The following is a 16018-nucleotide window of genomic DNA, read 5'->3' on the forward strand; positions in this document are numbered from 1 at the left end:
TATCTGCCCCTCTTGAATTGAGTTTTGTGAACTGATACACTTTTGTGATTTAACAAATGTTAGGCTATTTAATATCATTTTAGTGGATGAACGCTGAGGCATTTTTAAGGTGGCATAAATAGGTATTTGCTGCTTTCTTCTATCCTTCCTTCAAAGGATAGTCAATTTTGCATTTATTTTATTTTTACCAAATAAATCTTCCTGTGTCCTCCCTATACCCTCACCCCTTTCTCCTTCAGTAGATCACTGTCTTAGTTTAGACCTTTATCGCTTCTTCTCTGGGCTCTTGTTACATATCTTGCTATGTGCTCATCAAAAGCGTAATGGTGATTTACAGAGAAATCGAAAATATGTGACTCCGTCAATTTCATGGAAATGGCTTTACCGAGCTGAGATTCAGAAACATCCACTTCAGTGGAGAGACGAGTATCTCTTATCTTCACAAAGGGACCTGACACCCATTACAGGGCCGAGGGATGTGTGAGCCCATCTATTCCTTGAGAAGTTATCCTGGGCTTTCTCCATGAAGTTTTATAGCCTGACCTTGTGTGTCATAGAGGGTCTGTCTATGTGCCTGCCTGCTTACCTAGTAAGTGCAAGAGACAGAACAGGCCCAACACACAATGAGTGCTTGTGACCAGAATGAAGGACAGACCAATCCCCCAGGGGCCTGTGCTCCCCTCCCTCCTGAGGTTTGGGTACCTCCATTCTTGCATCTCTCAGCTGGCTGCCCTCCCCACAGCATCCACTCTCTTTCCCCAGATTCTCTGTGCTGCAGTAGAGTCCTCTTTATCAAACCCAATTTTTATTTCTTTTTATACCTTTTGAGTTCTTTTCTTATGCATACTTCACATAAAGTGAAACAATTACAGTTTTTAAAAATCGAATGATGTCCTTTTCCTACTTACATTTTACTGGTTCTCCATCATGTGATTGATCATGAATTGTATATAATTCTGTGTGTGTGTGTGTGTGTGTGTGTATTCACACACTGATCTCATACCAGTTTGTGTCTTTACATCCTACATGCCAAACCACTCGCAGATTTGGGAACACAACATGCTTTCTCAAACCTCTGAGTGTTACCACTTGGCATTTTCTCTTTATTTTAGAAATTCAGCATATGAATCTAGGGGAACCCATTTCAGTTCATAACACACTTGTTAAAAACATTTCTGCCCAAAGGAAAAACAAACATTTTAACGCTTTTCTCAACTTCGCTCATTTCCACTCTACTTTTCCCTGACAGATTTCCTTGAGAGTTTTCGATTTCAATTTCAATAGTTTATGAATATCCACTTGCTTTCAGAGTCCTAGCAAGTGATTCAAAGAGTGCGGGATATGTACTTTTCCTTCAGTTGGACGATAATTTTTCAAAGCGAGCTCACGTATTACGTAGGCTTTTATTTTTTATTGATTTCTTTGCCTTTTCCCTCTGTCTACCTGAGCCAGTCTCATGTCTTCATGAATGAGCTCACATTTCACCTCCTCGGTGCAGTTTTCAGTGGCATTCTGGGCAGTGTTATCACTCTTTCTCCTGTGTTTCTGTAGCATCTCTTACATGTGTGCCTTTTACTATTTGTGTTTGCCTATATATAAAACAGATATTTACATATCTGTTTCTCCTCTGAGACTTTGAGGGCAGACGTATAAACACATACGGTTCCCCAGGGTTCAACTGGTTGTTTTCACAGGATTATGTTGGCCAAACACCTCATGGAAACCAGTAGAAATCCCACACCCAGCTGAAACAGGAGGAAACAGACTCTTAGGTGGGACTCTCTCCAAGCAGACTGGGCAGTTCCTCTGTGAGTGATTTATTGAAGGCAGGCTCTTAAGAGAAACCTTTAAGGGGGTGAGGGGAGCCCAGTAGGAAACGGACGGAATTGGAGAGGTGTGGTTTCAGGAGTCCAGCTTCAGCCTGGTCCCAGGGGAAGCTCTGGATCGTGAGAGAGCATTGCCTGCCTTTAGGCAAATGAGCTGGGCTTTTATGCCTTTGGTCATGAGTCACCCCAGGAAGTGGGTAGTTGTAACCTCCCAGCAACTCTGGACAGGGTGCCTTCTGTAGGCTAAAGGGGAGCCTCCAGAAAAGGTGGGGGCATGGGAACACTGGCTTGGTAAAGGAGATCTGGGCAGGGGACAGAAATAGCATCTGCTACTCATACTCAGATATTTGATGGCTATCAAAGAGAGGGATAGTTCACATGCGTTGAGATCTCACTTTTTGCAAGTGCTGTGCTACGTGACTTAAGTGTGAGGCTTGGGCCACTTGGCTATCTATCCTAGATTCTATTTAACCAGCTTTCAGTCAGGGATAATATCATACTACAGATCTAGGTATTGAGCCAGGGAAACAATGTCTATTCCTGTGTTTCATCGAATTCAAGAAGCACTGATTGCAAAACACGTCTTTATTTTATATTTCACTGTTCTACTATGAAGGAAAACACAATAATTCCTATTAACTTATAATGCAGTGCTTTCTTATCTTCCATTTTGTGACACAGCCTGCTTTCAGAGATGTTCAAAAACCAAAGTGTGCATGAAATTTGGAAATATATAAATCTTGATAGCTAAATGGCAAGTAGGAAGAAGTTTGTATTCCAACTTTTACAATATTAGATTATTAACTTAATTTCTAAGATTAACTCACAATGGGTTATTTTAAATGACTTTAACTTTAAAGTAATACAGTACATACAAGAGTTTGTAAGAATTATTGTACTTCTAAGTTGATCATAAGGATGGACTTTTGATAGAATCTGCATATACTTTTTTGAAACTTACCTTTGGTCGAGGACAAGTATATGGTATTCTCATACATAATCATTATGTGTCATATCTGAGAAGAGGTTATTAACTACATTTATCAATAGTTATTCAGTGACTACTATGATTTGCTAGAATGGTATATACAATATTGAAACTAGTGTTTTCTTGTGCATATATATTATATTTATATATATTCTTTTGAAGTATAGCTGAGTTACAATACTATGTTAAAGGAATGAAATTGGGTCATTTGTAGAGACATGGTTGGACCTAGAGACTGTCATACAGAGTGAAGTAAGTCAGAAAGAGAAAAACAAATACCGTATGTTAACACATATATTTGGAATGTAGAAAAATGGTACAGATGAACCTGTTTGCAAGGCAGAAATAGAGACACAGACCTAGAGAACAAATGTATGGACACCAAGGGGGCAAAGTGCGGATGGGATGATTTGGGAGATTGGGATTGACATATATACACTAATATGTATAAAATAGATAACTAATGAGAACCTACTGTATAGCACAGCGAACTCCACTTCGCTGTACAGTAGAAAGTAACACAACATTGTAAAACAACTATACCCCAATTAAATAAATAAATGCCTGTTGAAAAAAAAACAAACAATACCATGTTAGTTTCAGGTGTACAGCACAGTGATTCAGATTCTTTTCCCATATAGGTTGTTACAAAATATTGAGTGTACCTCTCTGTGCTATACAGTGGGTCCTTGTTGGTTCATCTATTTTATATATAGTAGTGTATATATGTTAATCCCATATATTTGTTAATCCCAAACTCATAATTTATCCCTTCTCCACCTCCCACTTTGGTAGCCATAAGTTTGTTTTCTATGTCTGTGAGTCTCTTCCTCTTTTGTAAATAAATTCATTTGTATCATTTTTTTAGATTCTACATATAAGTGATATCCTATGATGTTTGTCTTTCTGTGTCTGGCTTACTTTATTTAGTGTGATAATCTCTAGGTCCATCCATGTTACTGCAAATGGCATTATTACATTCTTTTTTATGGCTGAGTAATATTCCATTGAATGTATGTACCACATCTTCTTTATCCATTCATCTGTCATTGGACACTTAGGTTGTTTCCATGCCTTGGCTATTGTAAATAGTGCTGTAATGGACGTTGGGGTGCATGTATCTTTTCGAATTATGGTTTTCTTCAGATATAGGCCCAGGAGTGGGATTGCTGGATCATATGGTAGCTCTGCATTTAGTTTTTTAAGGAACCTCCATACTGTTGTCCATAGTGGATGTACAAACTTACATTCCCAGCAACAGTGTAGGAGGGTTCCCTTTTCCCCATACCCTCTCCAGCATTTGTTATCTGTAGACTTTTGGTGATGTCCATTCTGACTGGTGTGAGGTAATACCTCATCGTAGTTTCAATTTTCTTTTCTCTAATAATAGCAACGTGGAACATCTTTTCATGTGCCTTTTGGCTATCTGTGTGTCTTCTTTGGCAAAGTGCCTATTTAGATGTGCATATATTTTTTAATCTTCAGCACAAAGTATAAACTAGTGAGGCTATTGACAACCTCAAAAGATGAGGCTCATCCACATGACCTGGTATGCTGCATCGTCTTCAGTCCCCACCCATTGCTTCCTCAGCACCTGTCTCACTTCAGGAGGTAAAAAGCCAAGGACAAAACCATTAATTCAGTGAAAACAAGACTTTTTTGGCTGATGTAATGGGTCATTCTATTACAGACTGATGTTTTTCTAATTCTCCAACATTAGTGTGAACATCATAATATTAGTGTGAACATTATACATATTAACAATGAATCATTTTTAAATGAACCTTCTTTGAGCAACAGCCAAGTGAAATGAAACAGTCATACTCATTATGGTTTGGTTTAGTTCGTTAGTTGAAACATGAGAGATTTCTTTATTTAGTCTGTGATAGAAAGGGCTTATTGCCTTAGCCAGCTAGTCGCTATTACCAAAATTAAAAACTGTATAAATTATACAAAGCTATTCACAGAGGCTAGCATCAAAATTACTGTCCCTGCTGAGGACAAAATGATGTCTTCAGTTGAACTTCCAGATACAAAATAGCAGCAAGAGATAAATCAATTTCTGGACCATTATTAAAGGATTAATGGTGGGTCCCAAGTCTCTGTTGACCAGACTTATTTTCTCCTTTACGGTTGGTATGTCTTTGCTTGGTTTTGAGTTGTTATTACAGAGAAAATTGCTGCCATGTTAAAGAAAGCTAAGAGCAGCCAAAAAAACAAATATCATTTATTGTTTTTTTGTTTGTTGGTTTGGTTTTATGTACCATTGTCGGACAGTCAGCTTTGAGATATTTTACAAAATAACAAAATTTTCAGTTGGTTGGTGTCTAAACTGATAAAAATAATATTTTAAAGTAGATTTAAAGATAAGTTCAAATTCACTTGCAGTCATTAACATTTTTAGGACTGAAAGTATAAGTCTTCAGAATTGTTTCTCCCTTGGGTGAAGGTAACAGAGAAAAGTTTTCATCTCATAGTTTGGTCCTCATATATAAGTTTCAATTTTTCTCCTATCTAAGAAACAATATCTCAAAGAAAGCCAAAAGGATAACCTTTTAAGAGAATGTGAGAACATCTCTCCGCTGGACCATTCAAGTTGGCTCAAGATGGAATTGTATCATAGAAAAATTGAATAGCTTCAGATGTTATGAAACTGGGTCATCTCCCACCATCATGATTGATCAGAAACTACACGAGAATCAGTGGGAGTGGGAAAACCTGTGGAAATAACCACAGAGCTTAGATGTATTTTACTGGGAGTTTGACTCAACAATAGTTTAAACAGGTATTCTTCTTTAGTTTGAGTTCAGGAAATTTATTTTCCAAGCTAAGAAAAGGGGCAATGAAAGGGTCAATGTTATACAGTTTTTTACTTTTTATATTTTTTCTGGTTTTAAAAATAATAGAGAAAATATAGCTCATTGATGGAATAAAAGAAAAATCACTTTTATTTCTACTACCCTGTGATTCATTCATTCATTCCATGTACTGTGTGCCAGGCACTGGTCTAGGAACTGAGGCTCTAGCAGTAAAGTGACTCCTACCCTCACAGAGCTGACAGTCCCATAGGGGGAGATAGACAACAACAAAAGTAAAGGATACAGTGTGTTAGAAGGTGATAAGAACGATGAAGAAAAGCAAAGGATGGTCTTCGTACTGCACACAACTTCAGAGTGTACCATCCACATTCTATTTTATGAGAATCTCATTTTCTGGAACAATACCACGTGGCCCTAGGAAGGAAGACTGGAGACTCTTGGTGAGAACAGAAGGAGGAGGTGGGGTTTGGGGGCAATGGCAGGATTGCTCCAGAAGGTAACATGAAAATCTTGAAGGGGGTACTATTTAAAGGAAGAGGGTTCCAGGCCATGGAATCAGCCTATGCAAAGAGGAGAGGGTGTTCAGCAAGCATGAGGCCCAGGAGGGAGGCCAGTGTGATTGGACGAGCGTCAGATGAGGAGAGTAGCTGGAGATGATTTCTGGAAAGTACTAGAGAGGCTTATGAAAGGAGTGTGAGATGCAGCCACTGGAGAATCTGAGCAGGGGAATCTGACATTTTCCACAGTCACACTAGATGCTGTGTGAAGAATAGACAATGGGTCACTGGGTAGCCAGGAAGGAAGCCAGGCACCCTATCAAGAGGTGAATGAGGGGATCTGATGAGGATGATGATGATCTAGGAGAAAATGATGGTGGTTCAGACCAGGGTGGGGACAGTGGTGGATAGTGTTTGGATTCTGGATATATTTTGGGATAAAGAGCCAATTAAAATTTTTTTCATACAACATATGATGTAGGAGAATAAAAATAACTTCAAGTTTTGGGGCACTGTTACCATAATAGAGTATATTTATCTAGTACTTTTGTATGGATTAGTGTATGTGCTATTTATATAAAATATTTTAAGTTTGTAATTCTATACTACCTACTAGTGCATAAATTTTTCGCTTAATATATGTTATGACATAAGGATATATTCTACATTCTTAAATATTAGTTGAGAATATGATATTTAGAACAAAAGTTTTATAGCATTCCAAAAATAGAATATATTACCCAATGTACAGAATTGAGAATTGGGATGGGGTCTGTCAGAGGTTGGGGAGCAGTGGGCAGAAGTCTTTCAGGAAGGGACCTGTTTGGGTTTGCTGTTTTTTCATCTTGTCATTTCAGAGCTCCTTAGCTTGGGAGACTCACCAAAAAATTTCCTCTCTGAATTTGGTATGGGAGCCAACAGTTAGCTGGGCAGAACTCTGCTCGTTGTCAGGAAAGGGTGCCCTTGTTCTAAGTTGGAGGTTACCCGATCTTCCTCCAACCCTGCCTGGGCTTTGCTCACCTAATGCAGACCTAGAGAGGCCATTCATCATGCTCTCCTGTATCCCGTGATCTCCCCAGAGATGCTTGTGGGTTCTAAATATATACACACTGACCACCACTGTCCCCGTGCACAGCACAGTGGGTGTTACCAGGTTCTGCTGGAATCTCTTCCATGTTTATCTCAGACAGGCTGTCCCCTCACCTGTCTGTCAGTGCTGTCTGGTTGCCTTCAGGTCCATCCGGTATATTTATACCACAACTAACAGAAATCACTTCTGCTCTTTGGTAGGTAGCTGCAGTTCCTAGTACATCCTTTTCTTTTTTTTTTTCTTTTTTTTTTTTTCTTTTTTTTTTTTTTCTTTTTTTTTTTTTTTTTGCTGTACGCGGGCCTCTCACTGCTGTGGCCTCTCCCGTTGCAGAGCACAGGCTCCGGACACACAGGCTCCGCGGCCATGGCTCGCGGGCCCAGCCGCTCCGCGGCATGTGGGATCTTCTGGGATCAGGGCACGAACCCGTGTCCCCTGCATCGGCAGGCGGACTCTCAACCACTGCGCCACCAGGGAAGCCCCCTAGTACATCCTTTTCTGAACTCTAATATGGGCTTTTTCATAGTTCATGGCGGCGATCATGTCCATGTGTGCATGTTGTCTGAAAGTCTCTGAAACATTGTGTGTGTGCGTGTGTGTGTGTGTGTATGTGTGTATCAAATACAACATCAAATGGAAACTCCAACTCATACAGTAACTTACTTCTTATATTACTGTTGTATCCTTATATTTCTCATGGCCTTGAGATATGGTTTTATGACTATTTTTGGCATGCAAAATAAATTTTAATCAGAGTTAAAACACGTTTTATTAATTAGATAGTATTACAATTGTATGATGTATCTCATTTCTCTAAGTTGGAACTCACTTTTTATTTCATGTTAGATAGATACTGTGTAGGTTTCAAAATATACAGATCAGCCTAGAAAATGAAGGCCTTGCCTAGAGGGAAGTAGGTTAAATAAGGGAAATCTTGACTAACTTGGACTTACGGACACCACTGGTTATGACAGAGAATGATGCCTGTGCAGGATTAGGTCTTACTTGACTTCTGCTATGATCCAGGTTAAGCAAGAAGATGACCATTTAGTTTCGTGTTGCCAAAGTATCCATCCAGCCACCAATTTTTTCTCCACAATTTTATGGAATGCGTATGAGGAGCCAACAGTAAAAAAACAAAAACAAAAACAAAACACAACAACAAACATAAATTCCATCCTCATAGAATTTACTCTCTACTTAAAAGAAAGACAATAAACACAGATATACCATGTCAGGTGGTTAGTAGTGCCATAAACATGCATAAAGCTGGGTAATAGGGTAAAGAATGAAGTGAAGGTGCTATGTTATGTAAGATGATTAAGAAAAGCCTCTTTAATAAAGTGGCATATGTGCAGAGAGCTTTAGAAGTGAGGGATTAAATCAAGTGGCCATCCAAAGAAAGCCTGTTTTAGGCAGAGGGAAGCAAAGTGCAGAGGCTCCAGGACGAGAGTCAGCTGGCCTATTGGTGGAAGGGCAGGAGGCTGGTGAGCGGGGCAGCAGGAGAGCAGTCAGAGATGAGGTGAGGAGGGCCTTGAGTCCTTCAGTGCCTGCCAGGCCCCATTCTTTCTTTGTTCTTGTAGATCTTGAAGATGTTTTTTGTTCTTGTAGATCTTGAAGATCTTCCAGAACTTCCTTTTAGAACAGAAATGCCCCCAAGGAGAGCAAGATCTCAAGCTCATTATCATTGTCATGTTCATTTTTCTGTTAACTTCTTGAAGATCCGTGGAGAACCAGCAAAGGTCTGATTTAAGGAAAACAAAGTGCCTAGGTGGTGAATTAAGGAAGGTTAATATTATCAGAGAAAAGAGCATTATAATGTAGGTGAGAGGGGAACAAACAAGTTTATTTGATGTTGGAGACAATTGTGTTTTGCCTACCCAAATTAATTCCCCTTAAATCCCTCTTTCTTTTCTGGAGGGCTCTAATTTTGATCTATAGTACATGCTCCATTCTTAAGCCATATGCAGCCATTTGCTCTGAGAAAATGACCTTTCTCCCATGCTCAGGACGGTAGTATGTCTTGTGTGGTTTGAGCCAATCATTGTAATTCCCTTTTCCTCATTAGTGAATGACTTAGGAAACAGTATGTGACCAATTCTGTCCAATAAGACATGAGGAGAAGACTGCTTGAGGCAGGAGCTTCTAGTAAAAGTTATTTAAAAGGTACAGGAGGAAAAGGTAGCTAATTCCAGATATTGGCGGGTGAAGATATCTGTAGCCATCTTGTGACCATGAGGACAGCTATCAACATGCTGAGGGTGGCTTGCATTGTTATGTGACTGACCCTGGCACTGTCCACTGACGGGCATTTTCTTTGCCTCTTGCTACAGCAAGGAGCTCCAGAATCCACACCAAAAGGGAATAAACCCCAAGAATATATATTATATATATATTTGTGATAACAAACATATGAAACAACCTATATATCTATCAATAGAGAATCATAAAATATTATAATTAAAATTTATATCCCCGTTATATGTTGTTTTCAAAGAAAATGCTCACCATGTATTGTTGGAAGAAACAAGTACAAGAAGATATAAATACAGTATTTTCTCCAGATGTCACATATGTTGACAGAGAGTCAGAGAGATAGACACAGAGAGAGAAACATATATTCACTATTCATAGAGAAAAGAAAATCCAGAAACAAATAGACCAAATACTAATAGCAGTTGCCTCTGGGTTGTAGAATCAGATGAGATCAGATATGTGAATTTGTTTTTATACAATTTTGCATTTCAACATTTTACAGGAAAAGATAGAGCTTTTATAGTCAGATGAAAACTTACTAATTTTACAAAAATCGAAGGATAATCCATGTGCCTCATAGGCCTTCTCTAATATAACTTTTAACCTGTCAGAGTCTTTCCCATGAACTGAGAACCTCTGCGCCCCTTTGTCCAGCTTTGCCTCAATCTGGCTGCTACATCAGGCTCTTGCCTCAGTTTGAATACATTGCGGCAGGCAGGGGTCTAAGCACCAGTGTCTCCAAAACTGATGAGAATTCCTTGCAATCCACCTGTCCGCTACCTTCCTCTGTCTCATGTGGCCAGTGGGGCAGGCCTGCAGCAGGTAGGACACTGGTAACTCCCGGGTAGTCCCCTTGGGCGACACCCTGCCCTTGGTTTCCGCAGCTGCCTGGGTGTACGATGGTGGCCTCTGGGCTTCATCCAGCCCTCCTCTTTGGTGAGGGCACTACACACTGATGATCTACACAAAGCAGGGATGCCAGTGACTGGTCCTACTACATAAACCTTCCACCCCATGGACCAGGGCGGTGTGAGACCAACGCACGCATGCAGATGGCATCGGCAACATTGCTGCATAGTCCAAATTAGGATGCAAGTCAGCTTGAGCCATTACGGAGGCTTGGGGCTTCTAAGCTAATTCATGGTGACCTGCAGAGGCTAAAATGAGGCAGAATCTGGATTGTTCCCCTATTATGAGACTCTGGGAATGACTCCTACCTCATTGGTAAGACAGGATATTTAGAGCTGAAATCTTTAATATTTCAGAAGACATATCAAGGAACAGTCTTAGTGGACCCCCTATTTCCCGGCATCAGCATCACCTATAATCTGTCAGCCTATATGTGTTGGGGTGCTCCTCATATTATTTTTCTGTCCTATGACAGGGAAAGGAAACGGAGGGTGGAGGAATAGGTATATTACATGTGCACACGTGGGTGGTGTGACTGTCAGTGTGGGGATGCCCCAAGCTGCCACCGTTCAGGTTCCCCCCCAACTCAGAGACTGAGGCAAGGGCTTGTGTGCAGAAAGTGTGTCTGGAGGTGATTTCCTGAAGCAAGAGGAGAGTGGAAGGAGGAGAGTCCACGGTGTTATCAAGGTCACGCTAAAACGTTTACAGGGGAAAAAAAGGCTGAAGTTGGTCAGTGGGGATCAGTTTCACTGAGGCATCCTGAGAAGGGACAGAAAGGCTTGCAGATTGTCTGCCTGAAGGCTGAGAGGCAGGAACGTGTATCTACTAGCACCTGTCCTCCGCTGGTAGCTCAGCGCAGCCTTTGTGCTACCACCTGGCCCTCGGCTTCCCTGGTCCAGCCATTGGTGCCATTTGCTGGAGGAGGGGCCCTCCATGCAGAGAACCTGTGCTGGCAGGAGCTGTTCCCTCGAGCAGAGGTGGCCACGACTATGTGACATGGTGACCTGGACCACCAAGTTCCCAGGGTTTCGTCCAGGTGTATGAACCTGAAAAAAACACACCTTGATTCACAGCCCTTAGAAATAGTATTTTCTGGATCAGAACTGAAGACTAATTAGATTTGGCCTATGCAGTCTGTATTTAATTCATTTATTAAGCACCTATTATGTTTTTGGTGCTGGGGTAACAAAAATGGATGGGGTAGTTTTTAGATTCCAGTTTGGTACAGGAGATAAGCTCATTACGATTAAATGTGTTACCTACTCGAAGGAGGTATGCATAGGGCACCTAATGTGGTTTCCTGGGGAAACCACATTTATTCCAAACTGAGGAAGACTCCAGACGGAGGTAAGAGCCGGGACATACGTGTGTGTGTGTGTGTGTGTGTGCATAAAATTCTTCCTTTCAGAAGAGTTGTCTGCTTTATGTGAATTATTTCTTCTTCTTGTCAAAATTCAAATCTAGAAGAATGGTAAGATTCATGGAGTCCAAAATGATCACACAATAGACTGGTTTTAGTGAGAGTGTATTTTCATCCCAATTCATATTTATGCTTTGGATACTTTCATATTTTTGGTTTCCCGGTAGTTACTTAAGACGCAGATGTAGAGAATGGACCTGAGGACACAGGGAGGGGGAAGGGGAAGCTGGGATGAAGTGAGAGAGTGGCATGGACATATATACACTACCAAAAGTAAAATAGATAGCTAGTGAGAAGCAGCCGCATAGCACAGGGAGATCAGCTCAGTGCTTTGTGACCACCTAGAGGGGTGGGATAGGGAGGGTGGGAGGGAGACAAAAGAGGGAGGGGATATGGGAACATATGTATACATACAGCTGATTCACTTTGTTATACAGCAGAAACTAACACAACGTTGTAAAGCAATTATACTCCAATGAAGATGTTAAAAATAAATAAATAAAGAGCATCCATGCAGCTCATTCCTAGGTTAGAATTTGTATTCAGCCAAAGAAAACCTTTGCACCTGCCACTAAAATACGTCCACTTCTGGGTGGAATGCACCAGCTGCTCCCCAGCCTCCGACGGCACGCCAGGCAGCTCAGGGCTGAGAATGAGGCATCATATCCCAGGCAGATGAAACTGGTGGGGAAATTTCAAGTCAACAGAATGCAATTACCCAAACTGAAAGGAGGCCAGGGGCATATCAGGAGGCCCATCCCATCTGTTGAGGAGAAGGATCACCAGATATTTAACAAGGGCAAGTGGTCAGGATCTTAGTTCTAGGAGTCATTTAAAAGACAGGCACTTACACAAAGACTAAAGGAAAAGTGCACCTGGTATGCAAATCATATTTCTTCATTTGAAAAGAAATATCATAAAAAAAAGACGACATTCCCCCGCCCCCCCAAAATAAATAAATAATTTTTTTAAAAAAAGAAATAACATTAAGACCTAGAAGATCAGCCCTTTCTTGCTCTGGGAGGAAAGAAATGTTTATGGATGGGGAGGTGAAATATTTCTACATCAGCTCCTCTTAACAAGGACAATTGGTTATCCTGGAACTGACAGAAAGAGATTTCCCAAACCAAACTTATTGGATCCAATACATTTATCCCTGGTTGTAATGGACAGGTCCTTCCATTACCAGCTTATGGAACAACACTGTATGATTTTTCTAGGGGTCTTGACACAGCATTGTTTTTTACCAAGAAACAAACCTACTTTTTAGACTTTGCAGCAAAAAGAAATGAGCTGGGCTTGGACAGCAGCCTCTAACAGCTGCTGTGTGATGGTTGCTCATCGGAAACGTGTAATCCATAGGTCCGTTTCAGCACATGGATCCCCTGCCTGTCTCCCCGTCCTGAGTAACATGTGTATCTTTCTCCCGGAGAGAACAGAAAAATCTGTCTCAGTCTCCAAGCCAATATAAACCCAAGTATTGCTACAAGCCCCCCACACCCCTTGTCAGATAGAGATGAAGAGTGAGGCATCTTGTACCAAATCTGGTTTGATGGGAATCCATCACACTGAGAAATAGACTGGCTTTCCTATTTTCCTCTTAATAATCTGCCCTCTTTGTGGACCAAGAACTCAGCATTTCCAACCTAAGGGAGAAATAACAGAAGGCATCACTGGGCCAGATGTCTCCTTTTCCAACCGTTGCTTTGTGGAGCTGTGCTGTCCCCAGGTTCCTTTGTGCTGCTCCCCAAAGTGAGGTGCTACGAGCCATCTCTGTATCCTCACTCAAGGGACTGTTCGATGCCATGCTGCTGATCTGGCAACACTCACTTCTCTTACCCCCTGGAAGTAGAGAGGAAGGAAAAGAGATGAGCTGGTAAGGGATCTTATTCAGCATTGGAAAAAAGAAACTTCCTTTGTTGGGGTGGTTCGCTTTTAACTCTGTTTGCAAAGGCAGTGATCTGGGGAACCTGAGAGGTGGCCGGGGCTGGAGGGGCTGAGGCAGTGAGCTGTCATGTTTCACACGGCTTCCACCGTGGGAAGGAAGGTGCCACAGGCGCCCTGACAGGCTGAGTTATTTGCAGCATCTCTCTGTGTCGCCCCCCACCCCTCGCACCCACTGTGGGACAGCACACAATGTCATCATTTACCTGTCACAGCGGCAGTTAAGGTAGGAGATCAGGGTCCCAAAGTCCCAGGGTCTTCACACTGGTTTCTCCACCCTGCAGTGCCAAAGCTTCCCAGAAATTCTCCTAAGATGAGCCCAGTCTGACCCATGGCCCATCCGAGCCATAAATGAGCACTGTTCTTAAATTCCTAACTCTGAAGAGGTGTAGGTATTTGATGGCTCTTGCTAAATTCTGACCTGAGCTTTAACCACTTTTCTTTACTAATTGGCCAGAACAGATTTCTTAACTTCATTCATTCTTTCTTTTTTTTTTTAATTTCTTGATAATTTGTAACAACGTTTATCTCTCACAAAGGAAAACAGAGAATTTATTAGTAAATGTTGACCTAGGGCTCTGCAAAAGTTAAAAACTTGGCATTATTACTTAGAGGTTTAGCTTATACTAATTACCTCTGAGTTTTACTAGCCCTATATAACAAGCTACCTTTTGCACATTTTATGTGAAAGCTGCTTTTCTGAAAGGATGAAAGTGGTTAGAGCCGGGAATGAATTAGGTGCTAAGTTTTATTTCCGACTAAATAATTCTCCAGGTGGGGAAACTTTTAGTAGTTAAATTGCTAAAAATGAAGATTCTACACGACAAAAACAAATCTCCAAGCAACAATTATTTGTCTGTGTTCTTAGCATTTATGAGTCTCAGTAAGCAGTCAGTATGTTTATGTTCCCCCCATTACCTTTGGTCATAAACTTCCTTAAAGAAAAAACGAATAATTACATTTCCTGACTGCAGAATGAGCATAAACATTCAGAATAGTGAAAAACCCTGGGTGGGACAGTTGGTGCATCTCGACTTCCCGGGATTAAACTATTTTCGAGGCATTGACTAAAGAGTCAGGTAACTGTTTGGCCTTATTTTAGTTCTGCTCAGGGATGTCATCTCTAGAAGGCAAATCATAATCCGTGCGGGGCTGTTACTGAATGCAAGTTCATGCTCGACACACAGTGAGGCCAAACAAACCGAAATGTTTGGAGCAGAGAGAAGTTTATTGCAGGGTCACGCAAGGAGAATGAGAGGAAACCCCAAACTCCCCGAAGGGTTTCAGCAAAAGGCCAGGTGAGGGAGAGGCGTGGTTAGTTGTTGCAGACTTCTTGGTGTCAGAATCCTTTGTTCTTGCATTGGTCCAGGTAGGTCAGGTCATGATGTTCCTGTAAACCTCCAACAAGAAAAATGTTATTTTTCAGTTCTGCAACTTTTTGTCTCTGTATGAATAGAAAAGAGTTAAACCCTTAAAGGTCAGAGCCTTGAGAACGGGCTATCCTGTATATTTCAGGTTATACACGAGGCAAAGTCAATCAAATACAAAGGTTAAAGTAAAAGAAACAGATCTAATATGGAGTCAGATTTGTTCTTCCCTATGACAGGGCAGGCTGCTTTTGGATTTGGTGTCTCCCAGCACACAGCTGCTGGGAATGGCTGGGAGTCACACAAAGCCTGTGGCTCAGGTGTGTCAACCTCAGGTGTGATGCTGGTGTGAGTCTCCCATCCACTCTGGGGCCAGCCAGTGTACCCCTGCAGCCAAAAAGATGTCGTCGCAACTTGGTATAACAAGTGTATCCTGGGACCGTGGGATACTGGAGTCAGAAAGGGACCTTAAATGACCTAATCACAACCTTCATTTTACACTTGGGAAAACTGAGGCTCCAGCTAGGGAGTTGATTTCTCCAGGGTCAGTCACTCACAGTCAGAAGCCCTGCGTACCCTGGGTTTGGTACTCTTAAGTGTCATCCCTGGGGTCAGGAAGGTGGCATAGGGTAGAGGGTAAGGAATAGACAAAGAAAAGAGAGTGAGTTAGGAAATTTGCAGGAATGAATATTTTCCTTTGTAGTTCATGTGGGTTTCATTATTCTTTGTATTGCAATTGGAAAAGACATCAATGCAATGTTTTCGCCACTAGAAATGTGCAAATAGAAATGAGAGGACATAAGACAATTGTGTATTTCCTAGATCAGCACTTTTCAAACTCTCCAGTGAGAGACTGGTTTTTGTTTATTTCTGACTAGCTGATATTTCTGTAAATTACTAGAAAA

Source organism: Mesoplodon densirostris, chromosome 10, assembly GCF_025265405.1.
Source record: "Mesoplodon densirostris isolate mMesDen1 chromosome 10, mMesDen1 primary haplotype, whole genome shotgun sequence".
Lineage (NCBI taxonomy): Eukaryota > Metazoa > Chordata > Mammalia > Artiodactyla > Ziphiidae > Mesoplodon > Mesoplodon densirostris.